This window comes from Chionomys nivalis, chromosome X, assembly GCF_950005125.1.
Source record: "Chionomys nivalis chromosome X, mChiNiv1.1, whole genome shotgun sequence".
In the NCBI taxonomy this organism is placed as follows: Eukaryota; Metazoa; Chordata; class Mammalia; order Rodentia; family Cricetidae; genus Chionomys; species Chionomys nivalis.
Genome location: NC_080112.1, coordinates 128862829 through 128883466, shown reverse-complemented (window position 1 = coordinate 128883466; position 20638 = coordinate 128862829). Strand labels below are relative to the sequence as shown.

The following is a 20638-nucleotide window of genomic DNA, read 5'->3' as shown; positions in this document are numbered from 1 at the left end:
TTATGTATACACACTCAACAGATGTTGTTTTTCTCCCTCTTACTCTCCGTTTCCTGCCCCCATAAAGATTTCAGGGCAGACCAAATGTTTTCCTGGATCATGTCGTCTAAGCCTTTCTCCTACTTAGATCCTTTTGTGTTTCAAATGCTATGCAGGCTAGACGTTGTATATTTCCTTCTGTCATTGATTTATATCTTTCTTTCTGATTTAAAGTCTTTGGCCAGGAATGCAACCTCAGTTATCTAATGTCTTGGAAAAAATTCATCCTACTTTATGATATGATGTATTATAGTTTATAACTCTAAGGATAACAAATGTGATAGTATAGAGGCACCATTTCTTATACTGTATTTCCCAGATCTTGTGTGTGTGCACATGCACTCACATGCATATTCACATGTACCTCCATGTACCTAGAGACTGACTACTGATACCTTCCTCAGTCAATCTTCACTGTATTTTCTGAGACAGGGTCACTCACTGAACCTGGAGCTCACCTATTTGGCTACACTGGCTAGCCAGCAAGTCTCCATGTCCCCAGAACTTGGATTACAGGCACCTAGCCTTTTATATGGGTTCTAGGGATCAAATGCAGGTCTTTGTGTTCGCATGAAAGGCACTTTACTGAGCAATCCATCTCTTTAGCCCCAGTTCCCAGATATTTTAATGGCAGTAAATAGAGACAAGGTCAAATCTACAGACTCTTGAGTTTTGAGGGTTTGCAGCGTCTCTTGGTGGACCCTTAACAATATTTCCCCGTATTTAAGAATAGTGTAGAATTCTATTCAGGCAACTGAGTATTCTCTGCTTGAACCAGATGAAAGCTAGAAACCTGGATTCTTTCGTTTTATACATTTGACAAGTTAAAGAAAGCATAGTGAACTTACTTGACATTCAGTATCAGGAGTAATCTGTGGCTGGAGAAATGACATGTTGAGTAAAGTTCAACATGACACAAGCATGAGGGACTTGTGTTCATATTCCCAGAACCTACATAAAAAACTGAGCATGGTTTCTTGTGCCTGTAACTCCAGCCCTCGGTGGGCAGGGGTGGAGGCGGGAGGATCAGGAGTACAAGGCCATTCTACATAGTGAGTTCGAGGTCAACCTGGAATGCACAAGACCCTGTCTTAAAAATAAGATAATTTAAAAAAAAAAAAAAAAGATTCCCTAGCACAATGACTTGGTTCCCAGCCTTACAGATTTTTATTTTTTTGTTGTTTTGTTTTGTTATGTATGTGGTGTTCTACCTGCATGTATGCCTGCATGCCAGAAGAAGGCACTAGATCTCACTATAGATGGTTGTGAAGCACCATGTGGACGCTGGGAATTGAACTCAGGTCCTCTGGAAGAGCCGGCAGTGCTCTTAACTGCTGAGCTGTCTCTTCAGCCCCAGCCTTGCAGATTTTATTTTGTTCCTGCCACCTCCGAGCACTGCTCTTTTTACTCTCTCCTCCTTACTAGGTTTTCTGATGAAACTAATTCAGGGTTTCCGTCAGGTTTCCATGCCCTGAAGACAACCTTGGGATCCTGTTACATTTGCTTTCTTGATTATCTCAATGGACTAGTCAAAATCTCAAAAGGGCTTCCTTCTAGGAGAATAGTATGCGAAAGAGAACAAATGGCAGTCAGAAGCAGCTCGGCTGGTGGGTGTTCCCTTTAGCTTCCTGGAGACTGAGAGAGGGGTCCGTTTAGGGGAGGGTAAGGAGGAAATGTCCTATCCTGCCCTGTGACCCAGGCCTTTCAATGACACTGAAATGCACAGCTGGAACTTTGGGACCCAAAGAATGGTCTTGCCTGTGCACACACATGAGCTCCAACCAGTTCTCCAATTTAGGAGTAGAGAGAGTGTTCTGAAAGCACCCCGGGGGCTTGTCCATTATGCCAAAGGGGTGAGACAACATCATGGCATGTGCATGATGTCACCTCCCATGCTTCCAGACAACGGCCACACTCAATGTCAGATATGCGGCACTCTGTCATGGCCACTGAATTCCCTTGGGAACAACTCTTCTCTTGTTCACTGTCGTCAGTTCTTTAGGTGGACAGTTTGGGATCTTGATCTTACACAAGCTGGCTTAAGATTCCTGCTGCCTTTTGAGTCGGCCCATGGGGGCCATCTTGACACACAGTAGATTGTTCCAGATTCCCCAGAACATCTCTCTAGATCCATCTCTATTCGTCTACATTTCATTTCTGTGTGTGCCCACACGCATCCATGTGCCTGTGTGTACTTACATGTATGCCTGGTAACATCAGAGGACAACTGTCCGTGTTGTTCCTTAGATGCTGTCCGCCTTGTCTTTTGAGACAAGGTCTCTTCACTTGCCTGGAACTCACCAAGTAGGCTAAGTTTGCTGGCAAGCACCGTCAATCCTCCTCAGTACTGAGGTTACAAGCATGCACTTGCTTTTTTTCTTTTCTTTCCTTTTCTTTTCTTTTTTTCTGAGGATCAAACTTGGGTCCTCATGCTCACCTTACAAGTACTTTACTAACTGAAGCATCTGTAGTTCTGTGAATGCTCTTACTGAACAGACTCTACATGTGCCTTGGAGTCAGCCCTGGCCCTTTGGGCTTGCGTGACGCTTTGATGGTTTTCCACCTGCACTCCAGCCATCAGCTTCTCAAGGACAGAGATGGGTAACCACCAGTTCTCTGTGCTCAAAGGCACTTGTTACTATTTTTGTCTTTCTATTGTTGGGCTATTTTAATAACAATTGGAAATTGCAAAAATAGTTTGTGGGGGCTGGGGGGTGTAGCTCAGCAAGTTGTATCCCCCAGAACCTTCAGAATGTGTTACATACACTCCGTGTTCTGTGAATCTTTGTCCAATCTAATTAGCCAGGGAATGGAGCATTCGTAGTCTTTATTTTCTCTGATCCTTAATTTGTTCTCCTTCAACCCCAGAAAAGTATAGCCTTTTTCTTTATGATAATGTTTTATTCTCAGACAGGAGCCTTATTCTTCATTTGTATCTGTTTACAAGCCATTAAAACAAAGACTTTGACTGTCTCATAATATCTTCCTTAATCTCACACTTTTTGAATAAGAATAGCATTAATTTATTTGTTGTAAGTTGCTGGCAGCTGAAGTTGAGATGTGTCATTTGCACAATCTGTGCTATTGAGTAGTCTCATGTGTTGTTGCTCTGGGTGGAAAAGATGACATGGTGAGCTTTGTTATTCAAAGCAGCCCAGTCGTTTCAATGCCGTGTTTAATTTTTAAAAGACAAAGTCAGTTTAATGAAATGAGAACGTGTTATTTTAGGGAGGGAAATTGTGAAGAAAAGGTCAAGTTCAACTGTATCCACTTCTCATTCTAGTTCTCCCTTCTCTCTGTCGAATCCTAGGATCCTTTTTACCCCTGATTCTTTGTTCTGTTTCTCGTTTATTCCAGTCCTCACTGACATCCCCCTGCTCTACTAACACCCTCAATGTGGGCAATCTTTGTCCACTTTCCTGTCTTCCTTTCTCTACAAATCTCCCACACCCACCCTTGGGTCTTCCCATTCATTCTGCACTCCCTCGTTTTTGTGTTGATGGCTTTAAAACTCACAATGCTAGCCCTGTTTTCTTTTTCACCTTCAGCCTAGGTAGCCATGTATCCTGGATACCCTGGAAAGTCCAAATTTATTTTGTCCCTATGGAATCATTATTGAAAATATCCCTGTCACTCTCAAAAGTGACATATAGTGAGCTAGAGAGATGGCTTGGCAATTAAGAACACTTGTTGTTCTTGCTGGGGACCTAGGCTTGGTTCCCAGTGCCCACGTGACAGTACACAGCAATCTGTAATTCCAGTTCCAGGGAATCTGGTGCCCTCTTCTGACCTACCCGGGCACTGAGTGCAGACAAAATACCAATATACAGAAAATGGAAATAAATCTTTGCTTTATTTGTTTAATGACTTATAGAGCCAAGCTTCAGCACACATGAGGACCTGAGTTCAAAACCCCAGAACCCACATAAAAGTTGAGCAAGGTCAACTTCTGTATGTATATATGTGCATGCCTATAACCCCAGTGCTGAGAGGCGGTAGAGATGGGAGTATTGATGGGGCTTATCAGCCACCAGCCTAGCTTCAGATTCAGTGAGATACTCTGTCTTGAGGGACTAAGGCGGAAAGTGGTGGTGCAATCCCTCTGCCTCCCAGGGAAGTAATAGAACAAGACATCCAATATCTTCCCCTGGGATTCCCCACAAGGGCATCATCATACATCATCCCCAACCCCCACATGCACATACAAAGTGACATGTTGTAATCGTGCCGATAGTTTCTTTGGTTATTTTCTGTCAACCTTTAAAAGTCTTTAAATGTTAGATTCCGGGAGTTTTAAATTGGATTCCATTTTGAATAGTAGAATGAAATATTATGTACCGTCTTGGACCTGGAAGGGAATCCTTGTCTCCTTAGTATATTCAGTACCCATTATTAGGCACATGGTAGACATTTTAGTTGTCAAAATAACTCTCGTGGTATCATAGTGTTTGTTTGCAAATTACTCTTATTTTCCGTAGTAATAATGATTATGGCAATTGGGATGTGCCAAAGAGAAACACTTCTTTAAAACAAAAGGTAAAAATCCTGAGCTCAGTCAGGAAAGACAAAATCTATATGTTGAGGTTGCTAAGATCTACTCTGGCCATGAGATTACAAAGAAAGAAAAGGAAATTTGTCTTAGTTTTGCTATCACACTGTAAACTGTAGAAGTTCTAGCCAATAGTGAAAGACAAGTCCTTAATTAAGATGGAAAAGGTGCTACACTGTATACAGGTCCTGTCCTGTGCACGTTCTGGGGAATTCATTGGCAGTTTGGCGCATGTGCTTCCTAGGTAAGGGACAAGTGAATGGTTGATGTACTGTGACTTCTTCTGAGCCCCAATTCTCCTAACAGAGTCCATAGGATGCGAAATACAGTAGATGGGGAAAAAAATCAAACTTCTCAGTGTCTTCCCTAAAGACACTTGGGTTTTCCCTATCTGTCTTAAAGGCTCCACTGGTCATCTTAATTTACACACAAAAATGAGCCGTTATATTCTTAAGCTTTATATTGTCTCTGGCCCCTGGCAGATATCAAGTCAACACTTTAAGCCCATGAAAATTAATTCTACATTCAATTTGTCAGTAGAGAACCTTAGTGGAACCCACCTTAGCCAGGTGATCAAGGTGCATGTCAAAAGTAATATGGATCAAGAACACTTAATCCCAGCACTCGGGAGGCAGAGGCAGGCGGATCACTGTGAGTTCGAGACCAGCCTGGTCTACAGAGCTAGTTCCAGGACAGGCTCCAAAACCACAGAGAAACCCTGTCTCGAAAAACCAAAAAAAAAAGAACACTTAATCAGTATCATTCATTCCTGATACCAAGGGCTGAGATGTAAAAAGCATCCTTATTGTGACTTCCCTTCAAATGCACAACCCCAACCAAACAAGAGGAAATGTCACCTAAAGCCAGGGTGTGCCCAATCATCTTGAAGAGAGTCAAGGTCATAGAGAAGACTGAGAGACTGTCAAATTGACGTAGACCAAAGACACGTGAAAAGTAAAGCCGGTGTAAGATCCTAGGATGAAAACGGCATGCTACTTGAAGAACTGATAGCTGCTATAGTTGAGTTGATAGCGCTGTACCAAGCTTGGCTGTCCAGTTATGAGGACTGTTGAACAGCAATGTAAAATGTTAACATAAGAAGCTCAGTTAGTAAGGGATTTATCAAAACTCTAATGGCATTTGCCCATTAGACAAAGTCTCACTTTCTAGCCCAGTTTGGCCTTGAATTTGGAATCCCTCTTCCTCCCAGATGCTGGAATTACGGTGCTTGGTTCTGTTGTATGATTAATAAAAATGCAGACACAGATATTGGGGTTCAACCTGAAGATTAGAAAAGCAAAGCAGCCAGCCACTGGCTCTTACCTCTACCTCAGACTGAAATAGCAATCCTGACTTCACGAATCCTCAGAATGAGACTGCTGAGAGCTGTCTCCTCTCGTCTTATGCTCCTCTCTAGGGCTCGAATTAAAAGGCATGAGCTGTTACCTCCCGGCATCTATGGCAAACTAGTGTGACTGCTGGGATGAAAGGTGTGTGTCACCCCTGCCTGGTCTGGAAGGCTGACCAGTGTGCTTGTTTTACTCTCTGATCTTCAGGCAAGCTTTACTTATTAAAACACAAATAATATACCACTGTATGGCTCCATGACATTTTGACAACCCTTCTGAAAGGCTAAAGTGACCTCAAAACAAAATAAAAGTTCTTTAAAAAATTGGAAATGTCCTGTGTTTTGAGAGGAAAAAAAGTAAAAGGGGAAAGAATTGTCTCAAGATGGAAATTAAATCAGATAAACAGAGATCATAAATTGAAGGTCCCACATTTTGTCACAATTTCATGTTTTAGCAATTAAAATAGAATTTATATACCACATAATTCACCCATTTAACATGTACAGTTCACCCTGTCTTTGGATAGCCACAGGCTGTGTCCACATCACCACAGTCTAATCATATTTTTTAAGATTTTTTAAAATTAGTTTAATTATATGTCTATGGTAGGTATATGCACATGAATGTAAGTGCTCACACAGCTCAGAGGTGCCAGATCCCCCTGGAACTGGGGTTACAGGCAGTTGTATGCCACCTGATCCGGGTGCTGGGAGTCAGACTCAGTTCCTTGGGAAAGTGGTCTGTACTCTTAACCACGGAGCAATCTCTCTAGCCGCACCACAGCCTAATTTTAGGACACTTTCTTCCCCTTAAAATAGAGGGCTGGTGGTGCAGCTCAGTGATAGAGCACTTGTCTGGTATTCTTAAAGCCCCGAGTTCTATCTCAAGTACCTCAAAAAGAAAAAAGAACTGCACATTTCCGCATTTCTTAGCATCCTACCCAGTACTACTGTCTTAGATACATAATTAACCACGTTGGAAAGTCTTGAGAATTAAGGTAAGAAATGCTTCCTTGGGGTTTCAGAAATGGGGGGTGGGGTGTCTTATTTTACGTGCAAATCAATAATCACTTCGGGGAATTCTGCAGTGAATTGCTTTATTGAAGAAGTGTGAGAAAGGAAAGATGTTAGTTGCCCAGGAATGCTATTGCCAAACTTTGTGGAAACAGAATGTTTTCTGTGGAAACAGCATACATTGCTTTCTAGGTCATGGAATTTCCCCTCATTTGACCCAAGGGGTAAAGGAAAACTCTTATGCAACCATCATATTTTAAAAGTTAATCTTTTACTTGTGGGCTGATTAATAACCAACACCAGATAATTTTACCAAAGAAGAGATGACTAAGAGCCTATATTTTACTTTTAGCAAGAGTGGATTTGCATATCTAATTCATGTTCTATTAACGGAAATAAATGAAATGGAAGGGGGGAAAGCCCAGGCTTGTTTTGGAGCTGAGTTAAAAGTTCCATAGTTCCGTTCAGTTGTGAAGGCAATCTTCTAAAGTCGAGACCAGAATAAACCCTGGAAACTTAACTCTACTTAAATGTTGGCCCTTTATTTTCAAAATCTGGAATTTTCAGCTATTGTATAAAAGTGATTTTTAACACAAAGCATTTCCTGTCATTTCAATGACTCCTTCCAATAGTACTTTAAAACATACTTGCAAGCAATTTAAATTTCCATGAAAAATTTCTCACTTCCTGGAAGACTCTTCGCCCTACTTGAATTTTTCTCAGTGCTGATGCTTCACTTACGCACAAATAGAGACATTTCACAGAGTGTGGAGTTCAGGAGAGAAAGTGTGCTGGGTACTTCTAATCCACCCACATCCTCTTCCGTATGGTTGCTAGACTCCTTGTTAAAGACAATACATATCCGGAATGGAACATGGATATCAGCATTCCTACTTAGGTTTCAATGTAAGCTTTGGTTGGCCTTCTTGTGTTTTTTTTTTTTTTTTTTTTTGGTTTTTCGAGACAGGGTTTCTCTGTGGTTTTGGAGCCTGTCCTGGAACTAGCTCTTGTAGACCAGGCTGGTCTCGAACTCACAGAGATCCGCCTGCCTCTGCCTCCCGAGTGCTGGGATTAATGGTTGGCCTTCTTGAGTGATGACACCATTTGAACTTACATAGATGTTTGCCCAAAATAAGCCCATTCAATTGTTTTCTGGGGCTGTTGAGTCAGCCCCAAATCTTCTGTATTAATTACTTTTCTATCACTGTGACAAAACGCTCTAACCAAGGAAACTTACAGAAGAAAGAATTTGTTTGACTTCTGGTTTCAAAGAGGTAAGAGTCTATCTTGAGGGGAGGGGAGTGTGGCAGCAAGCAAGTGTGGTGGCTGGTGCAGCAAGCTGAGTTCTCACATCTTCAGCCATGAAGCAGAGATAGCAAACTCAAAATGGTGCCAGTCTTTAAATTCTCAAAGCCACCCCCAGTGACATACTTCTGCCAGGAAGGCAACACCTCCTAAGCCTCCCCAAACAGTGTGGCCAATTGGGGACCAAATATTCATATGCCCAAGACTATGAGAGACATCTCATTCAAACCACCACACCTTTTCCCCCACCCTGTCTTGAAATCATGTGTTTAGTTCCTAAGACCCAGACATTTGTCCTCATGACATTCAGTCTTTCTAGTCTCCCCATTTTTCTGGATTTCCAGGTTCCTTTAGGTACCCAGTTAATTTTGCAATGCCTTGGGTTGGCCTTCCTTCTTGGCTTCAAATTCCCTGCACAGTTAATCATCAAAGTACCAGTAATGTAATTTTAGACATTGATACGTGTCGTGGTTTAGAGCACTTGGTTCCCAACTGGTGGCTCTGTTTGGGAAGGTTCTGGAGCATTTAGCAGCAGCATGGAGCCTTGCTGGAGGAAGTATTCACTGGGAGAGAGCCTTGCTGTTTTATAGTCCAGTCCCACTTTCTGTTCCCTTTGTGTTTCCTGAATGCAGCGACAATGTGGCCAGCCAATGTCTTGCTCCTGCCATCATGCCTTTGCTAGCTGCTGCCACGCCTTCCCTGCCATGATGGGATGAAACTTCTGGAAATGTGAGCCCCAATGAACGCTTTTTGTGACAAAGTCTGATGCCTGCTAGCATTTTCGCCACATAGCCTTTACTGCGTGTGGTATATATTGCACTGGAGAAGGTTGTGGAAGCTCATCTTTCTGACTTTCTTCCCTGGAATTCTTTTTTTTTTTTTTTTGGTTTTTTGAGACAGGGTTTCTCTGTGGTTTTGGAGCCTGTCCTGGAACTAGCTCTTGTAGACCAGGCTGGTCTCGAACTCACAGAGATCCGCCTGTCTCTGCCTCCCGAGTGCTGGGATTAAAGGCGTGCGCCACCACCGCCCGGCTCTGGAATTCTTGTTTAACCTTTCATTCCTGCCATTTATAGAAACACGGTGGGGAAAGGTGATTACCACAAGACACTCCAACACTCTGGCCTTCCTATTTGCTTTTCTGTGAGGCACTTTGATGACAGCATCTCCAGAGCCACACATCTGAGATAATTCAGGTCTCTAAAGCAGCTGTCCTTCAAGAAATTGATCCTGGGCCAGACAGATGGCCCAGCAAGTAAAGCCACTTGCTGTCAAGCTTGACTAGCCCAGTTCCATTTCATCCCAGAGACCCATATGGTAGAAGGAGAGAACTAATTACCCTGGGTTGTTCTTTGGGCTCCATAAGTGCACCATAGCGCTCTCTCTCTCTCTCTCTCTCTCTCTCTCTCTCTCTCTCTCTCTCTCTCTCTCTCTCTCTCCATAAATAAACTTCAGGTACAAATTCAACATGCAGAAATCTACCCGGCCCAACTAGTACGCTCATCTTCCACCTCACTATGTGTCTTAGCTCTGAGTGATGTCTGTTGTGACTATTGTTGTGACATCAGTTGCGGATTTCTTTTTTAACCAGGGTCCCGAGTGAAGGACAAGGAAAGAATGATTGTAAAAAATTAATAATGATGAAGAAATTGATCCCGGGGGCCCAGGAAGCTGACTAAGAGGCTAAAGTGCTAAGTGTGCAAATAGGCCCATGTTTGAATACCTACCACACATGTAAAAAGTCGCAAATGGTAGCATATGCCTGTAATCTAAGCACAAGGGAGGCAGAGGTAGGAAGAGCCCTTGGGCTTGCTAGTCAGTCAGTCTGGCAGAATTGGTGACCTCCAGGTTCGGTGAGAGTTTATGTCAGAAAATGAGGTGACTGGACATGGTGGTGTTTTGCTTGCCTTTAATCCCAGCAATAAGCAGACAATGGCAGATGGACCTCTTGAGTCCCAGGCCAGCCTGGTCTATATAATCAGTTCTAGGCTAGCCAGGACTACAAAGTGAGACCCTGTCTCAAATGAACAAGAAGTGAGGTTGGGAGTGTAGAGTGATTAAAGAAAATCTTATCTATAAACTTTTGTCCTCCACCTGCACACACACATATATTGGCGGGAGGAGACCTCCATCCACTAAAAAAAAAATTGCTTTTTAAAAGAACCTTTAGAAGATTCTAAAGTCAAAATTATTCCCTTCAGAGCCCCTTGCCTGCACCACCTAGCTTGAGAAGTACGTCTGCCTCCCCCAAAACAGCGCCCAAGGCACGAATGTGGCAGCACACCTTGTCTGCCTTCTACCAGAGGGAACTGGCACCATATCAGCTACTCTGCCATTTTGCTAAATGAGACCCTACACAGACCTATTTCACTAGTTTATTGCCATCACTATGCAAGCCTTTGGGGAGATGGGCTGAAGGCTCAAAGGTCAGCATCAACTCTTCCAGCGTTTGCCAAGTCTCTTGCTGATTCCCGGGGTCCCTTGTGCCATAAAGTGAGAAGTCAAGAGATAGGCAACCTTTACCATATCACTTCATTGGTTCCATTGAAAGTTTTTCTTCTTTTTTGCTAATCTTGCTTTGCTTTCCAGAAAGAAAAGGACCCTAGCCCACTAGTTTTCAGAGCAGTAATAAGATACCACAAAAATTTGCCTTAGGGACTGGGGAGATGACTTAGTGGGTAAAGCAGTTGCTATGCTGTTGTGAGGACCTGAGTTCAGATCTCCATAACCCACATAAAATCTATCATAGTAACCAGTGTCTGCAATCCCAGCACTCTGTGGTGAGATGGGAGGTAGAGTCGGAAAAATCCTCAGAGGCTCATAAGCCAGCTAGCTTGGTGTGTATGTAGCAGACCCTGGCTCAAACAAGGTAGAAGACAAGGCAAGGACTAACACTCAATGTTGTCCTAACCTCCACACACACACACACACAGGAACGGAGCTTATTTTTGTAAAAACTATGCGTAGCACCTACAAAACTGCAACCCAAGTACTTCCCCTGTTGCTTTTACCATTTCACTGCAAGCTTTAAAACAGACAAGGATAGACCAAAGGGAAATTGGTTCTTTGTTGTTTTGCCAAGGACTCCATCCCTTTCCTTTCAAAAACACCACATATCCTGGAGTTTTGAAAACTGCTATAATTGTCACAGGGCAGCTCATTCTCTGGAAATAAAGTGAGTGAATTTCCCATTAGGAGATCATGGTTAAAATAACCTATCAGTGCTGGGACCAAATAGAACTAGAAAGTGTATTCAAAAGCCGCATTCATTGAGGAGGGAGAAAGAACAACCTTTGTCGTAATGAGCTCTGGGAAACAGCCAGCATGGAAAAGGGGCACACAATGGCCAGCTTGGTTGGCATCAGAATATACACAACCAGCTTGCTTTTGCATGTGGCATTGGAGCTCCTGTTTTTCCCCCCCTCTGAGGCCAAATCCTTGCAGTCTTCAAGCGAAATTTCTGCATTGTGACAGTGTGAGATACCATTTTTTATAGGAGATGGAAATAGTTCCTATGGACTGAGCAACTTAAATGGAGCTTGGCACATTTTTATTTCAAATGATTGTAGTGCATGGAGAGAGTATTTGTTTTAAACCTAGAAATGAGATAACTATGTTGGTGTGAAACTAATTTTTGTGGCTCATATTTTTTCAAGGATTACCCCTGGAGAAGGTTTTGGTGGAATTAATTATGTAGCATATGAAAATGCGCAAGCTCCTTGATCATCAGAATAGAGCAGAGGCCATTGGTGCTGTCTGCCAAAGCAAGATCCCCTGTACTGGTGGGGTTGAGGGTGGGAGAGGGTGATTACATTATGGCTCAATGGCTTTGTGTGGTTATTCCAACTCTTAAAGCAGAAGTCAAACAAATAGCTCTTAGGAAGGGATGGTCATAGTTTTCTCATTGAATATTTTCCAGTAACTCTATAGTGCTCAGTGAGCCCTTGATAACTGCAGGGTATTGGTCTCAATATTCTCCTGGAGACCAAATCCATGGATGCTCATGACCCTTATAAAATAGCATATTAATATCTGCATATAAGATGTTTAAGATTCAGTTCAGATGATATAGGTGAAACTCAAAGTAATAGAATTGATGTCAAGCAGAACTCAGTTAAGGGAGTGCTGCTGCCAAAATGCCTGAAAGATAAATAATATGCTAACCAGGCCTGTTAGAGATAAGAGAAATTATTTAAGCACTAGTATGTAAATGCTTGTTCTGCGGGATTGACAGCCATTAGGCCCATCCCTAAAGACGACCATCCCTCTGACAGTCAGCTCAAGGAGGCAGAGCAGGTTAACAAATACCATTAATCCTGCCTGTTCTGCCATTAAGTCCCCTTGTATCATGAAAAGCATAATTCTGCCAGGTGGTCAATGCACCCAGGTAGCAAGTGTTTGAACAGGACAACACTGGTATGCTAATGACATAAGTCTGGTAGTCTCTTTCCTGTGTAACTCTTCCATCTGGTCAAGCAGCTAGACTTGCAGTATCTTGTCTCTATTTAAATTGTTCAAAGTGTAACTTGGGTCAGGGACCTAAAAGACATTTAAGGATGACAGTTCATGTGGCATACATAAGCCTAAAGTGTGTGTGTGTCTGAGTGTGTCTGTGTGTGTGTGTGTGTGTTAGTGAAATCTTCTATTCAAAGCCAGCTCTTCCTTGGACAGTAGCCACGGCTAATCACACACTTTATTTCAGTAAAGAGCTTTTTCTTTATTAATTTCTAAGTGTGGAGAGTGATTTCTCCCTGGGAAGGCAAATTATTTCTAGGACACAGGCACTAGAACAATATATGGCCCTGGGTTCAGTCTGTACCATAAGGGAGATAATATCTATGTATCATATATGTCTGTCCCATATTCTCTGTATCACTTACAGGGCACAACAATGCATGCCCATATTCCCATATTCTCTAGATCATTTACAGTATACACTACTGCATAAAAGCCATGAAATTCATTCTGTAGTTTAAGGAATAATGATAAGAAAGCATGTTTTATTATTATTTACCAATTTGCTTATTTTGAGACAGTTTTATATATCTCAAGCTGGTCTTGAACTCTCTATGTAACCTAGGATGTGCCTAAACTTTTTGATCATCCTACCTCCAACCCAAGTGCTAATACTACAAGCATTCGCCCTTACATGCATTTTTGTGTGGTGGTGGTGGTAGGGACCAAACCCAGAATCTTTTGCATGCTAGGCAACCACTCTGCCAACTGAGCTACATCCCTAGGCCTAGAACAAAAATTCTGTCTGTGTTCACTACAGACAGAATTTTTCGCATGCTCGGTTGCTGCTTGTTGGATCTATACCTGAATATAGGGGGCTGGCTATTGCATTTATTGCTAGTGCTTCACATCGTTTATAATGCCCAACGGTTACTGTTATGATTTAATGCTTTGAAAAATAGGCTTAGGCTTTAAAGACTGTATGTCCCGAGCACTGGAATCACAGAGCTCCGGACTTCATGCATGCTAAGTGAGGACTATACCTACTGAGCTACAACCCCAGCCTGCTTCTCTGTGGCTCTGTAACTTCTCAATACCAGTAGGCACTATGCTTTTGACCACGTAACAATTTGCTTCATCTACTGATTTGAGAACATAACCTGAGAACATTGTGGATAATTGTCACCACTTCTGTGGCATGGACTCCTGTAGACTCTACTGACTTTTCTTCCCTTGAAGAGTGTCAGAACAAATGGAAACAGAGTTTGGCTATAGTTTTTTCGGGACTTGTATGCATGAAACCTATAGTGAGGTCTTATTTTCTACACATATACCCTTTGTTTATGTTTTCATTTTTGGCATTACTATTTGCATATACTACTTCAATTAATCAAATCTGTTCAGGTTATTTTTTAATTATCAAGTTCATTAGAATGCCATGAGGCTAGAAATAAATTTTTCTTATTTGTTGAAACATAATATAGAGTCCTGACAGTGAGTTTGGAAACACAATGTTCATTATTGACTTTGTAAGTACTATAATATTTATCAGCATTATTGCTAAAACCAGAGTTAAGAGCCAAAATAATAGATATCGATCAGCTAAATTAAAAAAAATGTTTTATGTATATGAGTTTCCCCTGCATGTATATATGTGTACATTATGTTCAGTGCCTGCAGAAATCAGTACTGGGTGCCAGATCCCCTGGAGCTGGAGTTATAGGTGGTTGGGAGACGTGGGTGACTGAATCCTCTGCAAAAGCAGTATGTGCTCTTTACCACCGAGCCGTCTCTTCAGCCTCTTCCTCATCAGTTCAAATTTTATCTGAGTGATTTCAAACAGAAAATCTAAACTAAAAGCATATTTATTTATTTATTTATTTATTTATTTATTTATTTAGGACAAGGAGTCACTATGCTGCTTAGGCTCGTTCTGAAGTCCCATGTTCCTCCCTTAGCCACCCTAGTAGCTGAGACTAACACAAGCACCGAATATAGCCAGCTGAAACAAGACAAAAGTCCCCCTTCACTTAGAGAGGTGTACGTACGTTGAGAAGTTGGTCATTCTACTGGTCTCATATCCAGTTAGGAAAAAACTTGACAGTTGCCAAAAATGCTTATCTGACAAGATCGAGAGGACAAAAGTGGATGATTAGCACACCAGCAACAAAAACACTTCGATTCCTTCCTGCGGGATTTTCAGATATGCTTTTCTTAAGAGGCTCTCTTTAAAAGTGCAAAACTAGCCAGACCTGCTGGTGTAGCCTTCAGTCCCAGCAGAAGCAGGGTACTGTCTTTGAGTTCAAGGCCAACCTGACCTCTCTAGTGCATTCCAGGCTAGCCGTGGCTACGTAGTTAAGGCCCTACCTCAAAAACGAAACAAACAAAAAACCTTCAAACTAAAACTCCTTTGAAGCATTTATAGGAGTGCTCTGCTCTTACTGGGCCTCAGATAGGAACCATTTTGTAAAACTAAATCTTTTGCCATCCCAGAGATTACTCTGTAGATAACCTCAGTGTGTACATATCTACATATTTATACCCAAACATGGACCTGAACTCTGAACCCCAGATTCCTTTCTATTTGAAATGAAATAGTTCTGTAATATTTGTGAGAAGTGTTCTTCAAATCCACAAAACTCAAGTGATTCAAGGAAAGAAAAGAATGGTTGGTGATGGGGGTGAGGAAACCCTAATAAGGATCACCTTGTTTTTCTTGTTAGATTCCAGGTACAAAATCCACCTGGCCCAACGAGGAGGCTCGTCCCAGTGAAATCATTTTGTTTTATGTGTTAGCACGAAGGGATGTCTGTTGTCACTACTTTTGTGATCTCAGTTGCCAAAGTGAGGAGACACAGTTTTTTTTTTTCTTAACCTGGGACCTGCGTGAAGGACAGCGGTAAAAGAGAGAAGAAAGACATGATGCGGCGTTATCCATTTCTTTCCGCCGCTGTGCAGCCTGATTTCCAACACCGTTGAGTACTCTGTGGGTGGCAGGATGGTGTGTGGGAAAGAGCTTAGTTATAATAGCTGACATTTATTGAACGCCTGCTATTCTAAGCACATTATATGTATTAACTCATTTGATCCCCATGACAACCACGTGGATTAGCAGAGTTCAAATCCTAACTCCTCCACTTCCTTGTGGTATAAAGTTGTGCAACTTCACTGTTTTGGGGTGAGCTGAAACTACCAGACCTGAGGGTTAGTGTTAGCATGAAATGGGAAAGCATTTGTAATTGGGTTTAGTATATGAAAGAATTCACTGACTGATGCAAAAGCACATAGAACTCGGTTTACACTAAGATTAATACGTTAATGTTCATAGCAGCATAATTCATAATGGCTGCAAACTTGAAACAATGCAAGTGCGATTCAAAAAGTGTAACTGTTCCTATGGCATATCGATTCTATAGAATGCTACTGATCAATTAAAAGGAAAATCAGAGATCTGGGAAAGGAGGTGAGTTGCAGAAAGGCACTAGAGTACCATGTACAAAGGGAACTGTTTTGTATCTTGATTATTGTAATTATAACACTGCATATAATTACTAAGTTTCATTAAATTATACACTTAAAATAGGTGAAATTTAATGTATGTAAATTATACCCCAAAGCTAGAAGTTGCTACAAATTATAAAACTGCTGAACATTAGTCTTTCTTGTATTTTGGAAAAGGTGAATGAAAAATCTTAGAATGAATATTTTTTAGAGACTTTGCATTTTCTAAAGAACTATTCATTTTATTTTGAAGTATGTGTGTGTGGTATGTGTGTGTGTGTCTGTGTGTCTGCGTGCATGTGTGCGTGCCTGTGGTGTGAGTACAGGTGCCTATGGAGACCAGAGGAGAGTGTTGCATCCCCTAGAGCTTGAGTTACAAGCAGTCAGGAGCTAACTGATATGGCTACTAGGAACTGAACAGGGATCCTCACAAGAGTAGCATGCACTCTTAACAGCTGAGCTAGCTCTCCAGCCCTGTTAGAATTGTTTCTAAGGGGAATTAATACACATGCTATTGAGACTTCTCCATACACCAGTATACTATCAAAGGTGCAAAGCAGGAAGCCAGAGGGACGTAGGATAATAATACAAGACCCACCTCCATCAGTATCCTTTCAGAAATTATAGGGAAGTTACATCAAAACCATCATGAAATCCCATGAGAATTTCAGGTGTGCTGTTACTGGAGTCCTAGAAGACAAGTCTGACTGGGCGTGAGGATAGAGGTGGACACATTAGGTCCAAAAAGGAAAGGCAGAAAAAGGATTGTAATCCTAAGTAGCTATGAACTTCAGAGAAGAAAGCAGACAAAATGATCATGGACACTACAAAAGATACTCATATGGGAAGATGGACACTACATGAAGCATCAGGGTACTGTATCTGTAGCGCAGATGTGATGAGCATCTCATACAAACACGTTTTCAAACCACTAGTAAATGGTGCTCCCTCTCCTCTCAACTTCTTTTGAATTGTCAGCATCCCACAGGACCAATCAAATTCTTTATGCCTTCGGGTATACTTCCGGCTTCTGACACAGGAGATAAGCATAGTCGCCGAATGAATAAAATCACTAACAAATTATTTTTTTGGTACTTAAAAAAACGTAGCCTACAAATCAGAAGGTTTCCTTATGGAATCTTTACATTAACACACACAGACACACACACACACACACAAAAAAAAAAAACAGCTGTCTTCCTAAAGGGTATAAGAGATAGTCTATTCTGGAGCCATTTTGGTAACCATGGCCTGGGAACACAAATTGAGGTTACTACAAATTTTATTTTCCAACATGGAAGCAGTTTCGTGAAGTTTTTATAGTTTTAAAGGACAAAAAAGTCATAGATTGAAAAAGCAAGCCAGGAGGTGCTACTGCCACTTCTAGTAGTTTCCAGGAACTGCGGGGCAGCCGGGACCGAGCGGTCCTGAGGCTGTGGCTGCGGCTGCTTGGGAACTGGTATCGGTGCGATAAGTGAGCTGATGGCCAAGTGGGGTGAGAGAGATCCACGCTGGCTCTTGAAGGAGTGGACAGATCCCACCAACTTCAACCACTGGCACTGGACAGAAAGGGATGCTTCATTTTGGTCCACAGAAAAGCTGAAAACTCTGTTCCTGGCAGTTCTGGTAGAAGATGAGGAGGGCAAGTGTGAGGGGACAGAAGGGAACAGGCTTGATGGAGAGGCATCCATTTAATAACCAGAAAGGCAAACTTACTTTCTTTTATGAGTAGACCATCAAACTAAACTGGACAGGTACCTCTAAGTCAGGAGTGCAATACAAAGGACAGGTGGAAGTCCCCAATTTGTCTCATGAAAACAGTGTGGATGAAGTGGAGATTAGTGTGTGCCTTGCCAAAGATGAGCCTGACACAAAACGTCTAAAAGAAGTAGGTGGGATTTCCATCAGCGCCGTCAAAACAGAGTTCACTCAGGGCATGATTTTGCCCACAGTGAACGGAGAGTCGGTAGACCCAGTGGGTAGGCCAGCACTAAAGACTGAGGTATGCCAGGCTAAGTCTGCTCCTTCAAAAAGCCAGGCCAAACCTGTTGGTGTCAAAATCCTCACTTGTAAGTTCTCCCTTAAAGAGACGTTCCTGACGTCACCGGACGAGCTCTAAAGAATGTTTATCACCTAGGAGCGGGTGCAGGCATTTCCCCATGCTTCTGCAGCCTTAGGAGGTGCTCCACATGGTTGACAGCAATGCCACCGGAGAGTTTTCTGATCTGGTCCCTAAGAAACACATCGCTATGAAGTGGCAGTTTAAGTCATGGCTTGAGGGGCACTTTGCTACCATCACCTTGACCTTTGTTGGCAAGAACCCAGAGACAGACCTGTGCATGGAAGGCCAGAGCATCCCTGCTCCTGAGGAAGAGCAGATGGGGTAAGGCTGGCAGCGGTATTACTTTGAGGGCATCAAATAGACCTTTGGCGGTGGCACTCACTTGTTTTAGGGTCAGCAGCAGGGTTCCAGCCTGTTTGACACTTCAGTCCGGCCTGCTCGTGATGCGCTTGTGATCACAGGATTGCACCATTCCTGATGCTAACTTGGGGCTGGGCCCCCTTCCACATACACCTTGGGTTTGTGCATGTTTTCTGCTGGGTGAGATCTGAGGGGTGATTTCTCTTTTATGTGTACATACACTAAATAAACAGAATTTTAAAAGAAAAAAGAAAGAAAGTAATAGATCATTAAAATACGATGGTGGGTACATCAGAGAGGTGGGCATAGTCATGGTGGGGAAGGTTTTCTATGGGCCCAAGATGCTGTCTGATGGCATTCTTGTCGGTGGAAGCTAGTATTTTGCTAAGATAATCGAAGTCAAAAGGTTTCTATTAGTCACAGATATTAATTCTAACCCAGAGGTGAGCAAAGAATGGCTGTGCTGGAGGATAAGAACTAGCTGAAGATAAGGTAACTAATACGCCTCTGGACGTTTCCCATCACAGCCTCTCCACAGTACTAAAATTCTAATCAATCAGTTTCTGCAGACACAGTTGCTTTCTTTAAAAAAATAATTTTTTATTGATTCTTTGGGAATTTCACATCATACACCTAATTCTGCTCACCTACTGGTCCCCCCATATCCTCCCCTCACCCCTGCAGTGTCCCCACAAAAAAAAATTTAAAAAACAAAACAAAACAAAACGTACCAAGCAAGAAAACACACAAACAAAAACAAGAATAAAACAGAACAACTACAAAAAAAATATTCTTCACTCCTCCATCATTCCCAGCAATCCAACACCTCTTCGTGCATCCTGGTGGCACTGGGAGCCATGTGTCACATAGTACACCCTTTGTCCAATCAGCTCGACTAGCAAATGTTCCCTGCAATGAGTCATTGGGCTGGTTCAAGAACACTGGTTTCTGGTACACCACCATCGTTGGGTCCTCACTGGAACTGCTCTGGGATAGCCTGTGGCCACCCCAAGTCATGGAGATCCTTCAGGGGTTGTTCCACAGGACCAGTCCCTACATGAGCTCCAGCAGATCCTAGATGATGGAGGGGTTAGGGTGGACCTGGCTGCAAACACAGTTTATTTTCAGGAGTTTTTCTTCACAATACATACTTAGTTTGTTTGAGTTCTTTGAGGCAGGAGTTTGGGTAGCTCAGGCTAACCTCAAAGTGGCTATGTAGCTGAAGATGACCTAGAACTTCTGATTCTGCTGCCTCTAGCACCCAGTGCTGGGGTTATAGACATGTACCACAATGCTTGGTTTATACGGTCCTGAGAATTGAACTTAGAGTCCCCTGCATGGCTAGGCAAGCATTCTACCAACTAAGCTATGTTCCCAGCCCCAATTCCTGACCTATTTCTTATGGTGTGCCCATAGTGTACACCTACAGCACATGCATGCACACGTATACTGTCTTCCTGGTCTGTGTGCTGTGAGCTTCGTTAAGGCACAGACTCCAGAAGAACATGGTATTGCGAGTCTCTGGTGTCCTTGCACCCTACTACTGTCCAGTGGGTGCTCAAAAAAGGCTTATTGAAAGAATGCATTTAGGTCGTTTCCATTGGACATGACATGCAGCTGTCAGACCCATCTTATAAAATAAACCCAAGGGTTTCCTCAAGAGCTAGGAAGAGGCACTATATGGAGTGATGGTGTCATCACCAAGATATGAAGGAAGTTAAGAGCTAGTTTATTCTAGAGCCAGATATGAACAACCATGGCTGAGGAACATAGATGCAGGTTTCCCAAAAGCCTGTGTTCCAGTGTGGTAACATATCATGAAATATTTATAGTAACCAAACAAGAAAATCATAAATTAAGACTTTTGGCCTGGTATGATGGCTCAAGCCTTTAATCTCAGCCCTCAGGAGGCAGAGGCAGGTGGATCTCTGAGTTTGAGGCCAGCCTGGTCTACAGAGTGAGTTCCAGGACAGCCAGAGTTACGTAGTATGATCCTTTCTCAAAAACA

The 20638-nt window shown here is 42.5% G+C and overlaps 1 protein-coding gene and 1 pseudogene across 1 annotated transcript in view; both read left to right on the top strand.

Annotated features, from left to right (window-relative positions):
• Positions 1–20638, top strand: part of Gpm6b (glycoprotein M6B) — a 147549-nt gene that overhangs the window by 55117 nt on the left and 71794 nt on the right. The window lies entirely within an intron of this gene.
• LOC130867202 (activator of 90 kDa heat shock protein ATPase homolog 1-like) lies at positions 17691–18661 on the top strand (annotated as a pseudogene).